Source organism: Triticum dicoccoides, chromosome 3B (genome assembly GCF_002162155.2).
Source record: "Triticum dicoccoides isolate Atlit2015 ecotype Zavitan chromosome 3B, WEW_v2.0, whole genome shotgun sequence".
Classification (NCBI taxonomy): domain Eukaryota; kingdom Viridiplantae; phylum Streptophyta; class Magnoliopsida; order Poales; family Poaceae; genus Triticum; species Triticum dicoccoides.
The window spans coordinates 291,522,595-291,530,750 of record NC_041385.1 but is presented as its reverse complement, the minus strand read 5'-3'; positions in this window follow the sequence as shown (position 1 = coordinate 291,530,750).

Below are 8,156 nucleotides of genomic sequence, written 5' to 3'. Positions count from 1 at the left end.
GAAAATGATGCATATGTAGTTAGTTCTGATGTAAGTCTTGCTGGGTACATTTGTACTCACGTTTGCCTATTTTATGTTTTTGCAGAGAGACTTCAGTCTCACTAGTAGTTCCACGTGGACTTCGACGTTTAGCTTGTTACCTCAGCTACGATCTTGTGCCCTCGGCAGGATCTGATAGATAGTCAGGCTTCTCAGCCTTTTTCATTTATAGATGTCTGTACCCAGACATGATAGCTTCCGCTTGTGCTTTGATTTGTATGCTCTGAATGTTGGGTCATGAGACCCCTGTTTGTAATATCTCGCTCCTCGGAGCCTATTGAATAAATTACTTGAGTCGTAGAGTCATGTTGTGATGCCATGTTGTGTTTGCACATATCGAGCACATTGTGTGTATGTTATTGAAATGCTTGGTATGTGTGGGATCTGACCATCTAGTTGTTTATCTTTAGTAGCCTCTCTTACCGGGAAATGTCTCCTAGTGTTTCCACCGAGCCATGGTAGCTTGCTACTGCTCCGAAACACTTAGGCTGGCCGGCATGTGTCCTTCTTCGTTCCTATGTCTGTCCCTTCGGGGAAATGTCACGCGATGAATATCGGAGTCCTGTTAGCCCGCTACAGCCCGGTTCACCGGAGTCCTGCTAGCCCAGTGCTACAGCCTGGATTCACTCGCTGATGACCGACACGTTCGATGCTGGGTCATGAATGCCTGTCCCTGTAAGTCTGTGCCACTTTGGGTTTACGACTAGCCATGTCAGCCCGGGCTCCTTATCATATGGATGCTAGCGACACCGTCATATACGTGTGCCAAAAGGCGCAAACGGTCCCGGGCTAAGGTAAGGCGACACCCGTGGGAATACCATGCGTTAGGCCGCAAAGTGATATGAGGTGTTACATGCTAGATCGATGTGGCATTGAGTCGGGGTCCTGACAGCGTTGGTATCAGAGCTTGACTGCCTGTAGGATTACCAAGCCAAACTGGTCGATGTTGAGTCTAGAAATTCTTTAGTTATATGTAGGGGAATTGATTGTGGGATGGAACGTAAGGCTCTTTTTACTCCTTATACCTCATGGCCTTCTGATCTGAGTCATCATCTTCTCTTCTACGGGGATTAAGAACTAGGCTATCTCTTCTTTCTATTAGGATCACGTGTTACTAATCAGTGGACTTATAAGATTGTTGGATTTAAGTCTCAGTTCAGTTCCTACTACTTCCGTATGTTAATTGTTGATCTCGAAACCTTGATATTGTGCTTCTGAGTGGTTATGCCACCATTTTTGTGAATGTCTCAAATCTTTTCTGAGCATTTACAGCCGTTATGCTGCCCGAGTCATCCCAGGTTTCTAAGTAGTCTGATGCATTTGCAAATCCTTTCTTCCCGTTTCAATGTTCCCATGGGCCAGATTAACCACACTAATCAGTGAGTTGAGGTACTCCGTTACCTTGACATATATGTTGGAGATATTATTATGACCCTAGGTGTCTTAGGGGATCATCTAGTAATTTAGCCATGATTTGTGTTCCCAGTGTGATGATTTTGGCCATCATTCTCGAAAGCATCCCGTGATGCTACTTAGTAATAGGTATTCTGTTCCTGGGTTCTTGAACCTGAGATTCACTCTACCTACTTCATGTTGATAGTAATTGCTAGTGCCTTTAGGATATTAGTAACCTTTGCGATAGTCCTTGAAGTCCGTGGTATCTTCTTCTTCCAAATACCATGAACTACTTATGGCAGAAGTTCCTCGTTGAACTGAAATATCACAACAGGATTATTCTTGATGAGTTCTCCATTATATATTGTGGCTCTGCCAGTTCTACCTTTCTGCATGGGTTATCCGGAAGAAATATGTTGAACTTCGTTCGACATGCTAATCCATGCATCCACAACTCAGAAAATCATATGTTCTTTTGAGTTGTCCCATCTTAGTTGTTTCCGACCCTCGCCTATCAATTGATAGTCAAGAGTATGCATGCATTCGTTCGTCGATGCCTATTACCCTTGTGGTCCGCCAAGCCATTCTATTTCAGAATGAATAGGAGGAACAAACTCCAGAATCTCATCCATATCTAGGATTGGGTCAAAGCAATTGTATTCCGCAGATCAAAATGCCAATCCAGCTTCTGGTCTGTTCTACCTTGAAGTATTACCATCCTTATATCAGGAATATCATGGGAATTGTACACCATCTTATGAATTCTTGACGCAGTAATACTTCTGATCATCATTGATAATTTCTCGGTTTCCGTGTTATTGTAACCGGAATGCCGACAAATGAATCATGGCGTGTGAAATCAATACTGCTAGCAACTCCATTGCTTGGTAGTTAAATGGACGATAACCTCATTCTTAGCGTGTTGATTATTGAATCGTCACCCTAAGGTTGATTGTGCTACCTAGTCCTTATTTCTGGTGCACTCTCCGATCAGTGAGTTAGGATAGTGCCAATCCTTGCTTATTTGATCATATCGTCTTGCCCTGAAAAGTAAGATTGTTCTCGAGCTTAGTAACATACCGGTGGTTCATGATATTCCAAATTTCTTCTCGGAAGTATCACCAGGTTGTCGCCTGACCGCTATGTTGATCTCGTGATCAAGTTGAGTTCTTGTGAACCACCTTCTCTCCAAAAATCGGTGTTAGATATCCCTGAGCTAGTTGGTTAAGCTAGACAACAACTTGGAGAGTTGGAAGATAAAAGCTTGCCTGACTTAGTTCGTTCCAAAGGGATATTCTTGTGTAGGGTGTGCTGAAGAAAGATGATATCTTCATCGATTGGTCCTTGTGATCAGTTGCTGGACCTATTGTCTTATCAATCCTTTGATTTGAGTGTGGGCTATCGTCAAATCAAATCAGTACCAACGATGCTCGTAATGTTGTCTTATTCGTGGTTGATCCCTCGAGCATACACCATTACATGTTTGGTCTGACCAATGCTATCACCGTGTTCACATAACTATGGAATTCCTCTTAAAAGGAAACCTAGATGAATTGTTGTTGAGCCCATTGGCAACATCCTTATCTCCTCCATGATGTTGTTGAACATTAAGCTAGTGTTGGAAACTTTTGAAAGCATTTTCTTCATGCTAGCTCATGAAGTATTTGTTTGATGAAAGGAGTGACTTCCTCTTATACACGTGCATTTGGTGAAAGTTGCCGCCGTGAATTTGAGAAAGATTGTTTTGTTTCCTTTGGAATCATCCCAAATCAATCATGCACACGTGCGAAGTATTCTGTAGTCTGGAGACTTGCAACCTTCATTCTATATGTGTCCCTAGCACACTAAGCCACTGATTGACTTGTTCAAGGAAAAGAAGTCTATGCTTGGGATCTAATCCATGGACTTGCGTAAAGACTTCGATATCCTCGATTATGGTTCCCCACCTGAACTCGGTAGTGTTTAATTATAAGACTACTACATGGCCATGCTTGTCTGGGACAACGTGTCCACATGTTTGTAGCAGAACCAGCTCATGTTTTGGAGCTTACTATCGTAGTTCATTCCCCGAGAATCTCGCAACGTCATCTCGTCGATTTGTGTTGCAAATTTCCGTTTTTCTTCCTAGACTCAATGAGTCTGGAATATCCTGACACCAACCAGATCTGAATCTCAGGCAGATATGATGGTTGGAATATTTCCCAAGAAATATAATATTGGTCGCGCGATAACCGGTAAAGTGGATGTCGTGGCCAACACACCCAGCCGGAAGACCTGTTATTATAATATCTTGATTGATGAAGTTGGCCACCTCCCCATAGGGATTTCGTAGGATTACTCCCTAGTTGCCCCTATGGATTTCTGTGTTCCGAAGTCCGACCTTTTTACTTGATGTTCTAGATTTCAACCATATCTATGAATGGGTTACACTAGCACATCAAGGAGAACATTAGAAGCGGAGTGCTAAATGTCTCTCGGTCGATCATCCAGATTTTATTTCCCTGGCCCTGCCAAGGGTGAAATCTGAGAAAGTGTTATCTTCCTTTGCATCTGCATCATCCATCATCATTCGTCATGGTAGCAAGCTGTGTTGCCAGGATCCTTGACACGGATATTGGTAGAATCTTGATGATTGTGGAAATGCTCAAGTTCTTTGAGAGCACGCACAAGCGCTACGTGTTATCATCGGCACTAACTGGGATTCCTCTCAGTTTCCTCGGCAATGCTATGACCTCTTCAAACAATGAATTCACTCTCTATTGTTGAGCCTCTCCCTAGTTACTAGAATCATTCCCAGCATTTGCATTTTGTTCCCACCTTGCACCGCCAATGTGCCATTCTACCATGGGTCTCTTCCATTTCCGGTGATAAGCAAAAATTCATCCATTACGTTGTCTTCAACAAGGTAATCCACATCATCCAAGTCCGGGTATGCCATTCTACCGACCCCCTACAAACGATCGCTCGAGAATTGCCTTAGGCTGGCCTAAAGAGTTTCATTGATCTTTGAATCAAAGGTAATTCTTTTTGCCACTTAAGGGGATATTTCTACGAGTCACCTTCCCTAAGGTGCATCGTTATGGTATCATGGCAACTCAACTCCTCGCTACGTTGGCAATCGTTTACCACCTTCTTAGGTGTGGAATTGTTGTCTACCTAGTGAACCCTCGTCATCTGTTCCACTCCATCCCTCTAGAGGTGTGCTTCGTGTCTCAGCTCGAGAGATGTTGTTATGTCTCATTCCGTGGGTTAATCCTGAGTTGTTCGACCTTCGAGAAGAACGATTCTTTTAGGGTCTTTCCTTTCCTCTCGTTGTCATGTTAGTTGGAGTTCTCAGAACAAGACGACAAGACAAAGATGGTGATTGAATCAACGCTCTTATGAAGTGCACCCTGGATCATGAAGATTATACTAGTTTGCGTTTTCCCTTCACCTTACCCTACGCTTGAATCTCGGGTCGAGATTCTTGTTTAGTGGGGGTGAGTTGTCACATCCCTAGTTCTGGCCTGTCCTATGCCTGCTTCCATCTGAGCATCATGTTTAAATTTTTGAAACCTGAACTGAGGAATTTTGGAAGCCTCAAAAACTTAAATAAAAGAGGGGCAAAAACCCTAGAAATCTCATTCATTGCTCCAAAATGCTCTTCTTAAATGTTTGATAATTTTTGGTAAGGGTTCTGGTCCCAACCAAAATATTGAACATTTTTTAAGGAATTATTTTTGGGACTTTGGATTTAATTCATTAGCTATTTGAATTTGAATTATATTCATATAATTAGAATATAATTTCAAATACCCCCTGAAATATTTTATAAGCTTTTGGAAAAGTCCATCTAGCAATATAAAATATTCAGAGGAGCTTTGGCATTGTTTGAATTATTATTTTAATTCAAAACAGTGGCAAAAGAATTAAATAAAAGAAAAACAGAACAGAAAATAAAAGACAGAGAGAGAGAAGGAAGTTACCTGTCAGCCCACCCGGCCCAAACCTACCTGGCGGCCTAGCTGGCAGGCCCAGCCCACCACTTCCCCCCCCTGTCGCCTTCCTCCTCGCGCCAGTAGGCGCAGGCGCGTGGCCGGAGCGCGCGGGCACACGCCCAGGCCACCTCCTGCCTCTCTGCCTGTCTCCCCGTCGCCCTGAGGATGCCACGCACCCCCCCTGGACCGCTCTCACTCTCCCTCATTCCTTCTTCTCTCTTCTCTGGCTCTCTCACTCGCGCGACCGAGGACCGCCGTCGCCGCCGCTCGTCGCAGCCGTAACCACCACCGTCGTTCCACTCCACCAGAGTGACCAAAGGCTCCGCCGCGTCGTCCTCGACCTCCTCGCTGAGCTACGCAACGCCGGACGCCCTGAAGCCTTGCCAGTGCCGCCGTTTCCGACCTCGGCCGCCGGAGATCCCCCTCGATGCTTCGCTCGCTCCGGTGCCTCCCCGAGCTCGCCGAGGCCACCGCTGCACCCGCTGTGAGCTCCTGTGCGGTTTCCCCCTGTTCCCTGGCCCGATTTCTTCCTCTAACACCGATGTCGTCACGGCCGAGAGCTTCTCGCCGCCGGCCATGGCGCAGCCGTGGCCATAGCCGCGCATGCCCACGACGGAGTGCTTCACCGTGCTCATAAAGCCCCCAGGAGCCCAACACACCAACCAGCTTCCCCTCCTGAGCACCACAACGCCAAACCCGCAGGTGCCCAAACTCCGGCCGCCGCCTTGGAGCTCGCCGCCGTCGACTCAGGCCACCCCAGCTCCTCGGGCTTGCTCCATTGGATGCGCACGAGCTCGAGCTCCCTGTAGAACCCCTCCGCGCGTCGAATGGGCGCCGGAGCAGCCATTCCGGCGAGCCACCGCCGCGTCTGGTCGTTGCCGGCGGTTGGACGCTGGTGGATTAGCCCGGTTGACCAGGGATTTGACCCCCCTGGGTCACCGACGTGTGGGCCCGTCCCCTGCTAACTTTTGGTTAATTTAATAACTAATTTAGTTAAGCCACTGACTCACTGACATGCGGGCCCCGCCCGGCTAACTAAGTTAGTTAGGGTTAATTTTAATTAGGTTAATTAGTCCAGACACTGACACGTAGGGTCCACAGGTCAGTTTGACCTGGACGGCGCCCGTTGACCTGCTGACGTCACTATGAGGTCATGATGGCGCAATAATTCCTTTCTGGAATTTAAATAATTCTTAAATGATTTATTAATTCCAGAAAATTGTATAAACTTCTAAAATTCATAGAAATTTAACCGTAACTCCAAATTAAATAATTTATATATGAAAAATTATCAGAAAAATTCAAGGAATCCATCTGTACCATTTTCATGCATGTTAGAACAACTTATAGCTGCTGTTTAGCACAAATCAATTAAATGGCATTTGAATAATCACATATGGAGTTTGAATTTGAATCTTGTATTCAAACCAACTTCATTTAATTTGTTGCTAGTTGCATTAGCTCAAAACACATTAATTTTGCCATGTCATGATCATGCATCATTTTGTGCATTGCATTGATTGTGTTCTTCTTTGTTGCCGGTATCTGTTCCCTCCCGGTAGACGATGTTCCGACGTTGTGATCGTTGACACTGATGAAGACTCAATGTTATCTTCAGAAGTGCCAGGCAAGCAAAACCCCCTTGTTCATTCCGATAAAATCCCACTCTCGCGCTCCTGCTCTCTTTTACTGCATTAGGACAACATCGATTCATCTGTTACTTGCTGCGGTAGCTGAACCCCTTTATCCTTTGCATGACCTGTCATTGCCACAGTAAATAGATGAAACCCACTAGCATGAGTAGGAGTTGTTTGAGCCCTGTTGTGCCTACTCATTCATGTTTGTTTGTCATGCCTACTACTGCTTAGAGTTGAGTCAGGTCTGATTCATCAGGGATGAATCAGAGGTGTGTGAACATGTCCTACTGTGTGTGAGCTAATTGTGTGAACACGATTTGGTAAAGGTAGTGGTGAGAGGCCATGTAGGAGTACATGGTGGGTTGTCTCATTGCAGCCGTCCTCAGGAACTGAGTTCTGTGTTTGCGATCCATGATTCAGCTACTACCACGCATTGGGCCCGAAACCAATGGACCCTCTCGGCTTCTTGATCACCCTTGTCCTCTGTCCAGGAGTTGCAAGTAGTTTCTGGTGTTTGTAGTATGCTGGAGGCCGTGGGCAGCGCTGACCGTAGGGGTGGGTTGTGATGCGGTAGGCACGTGGCACGGTGTACCGGGCGCCCGTTTGGTGTCTCGGGAACCCTGTTCACATCGTTTGGGGCTGTGAGCGAAACTCCGGCCGGATCTCCTCATGGATGGAACCCGAATAGGCGATAAACCTGGACTAGAGACTTAGGTGATTAGGTAGGTCGTGGCCGACACCCACGTTGGGCTTCCGCTTGAAGGTTGCCGAGTACATGTCGTGTAAACGGCGGTAAGTGGTGAGAGCATGTGTGAAGAAGTACACCCCTGCAGGGTTAACCTAATCTATTCGAATAGCCGTGTCCGCGGAAAAGGACTTCTGGGTTGCTTATATCAGTTCATAGACAAGTGAAAGTGGATACTTTAAAATGCGCAAGATAAGCGTGAGTGCTATGGATGGCGTTCTCGTAGGGAGACGGGAGCGGATCCATAGTGGTGTATTGATATGGTGAATATGTGGACTCGTGTGCGCCACCTCAAAAGAGTCGCTTGCAGTCGTAGTTTAGGATAGCCACCAAGTCAAAGCTGGCTTGCTGCAGTTCAACCCC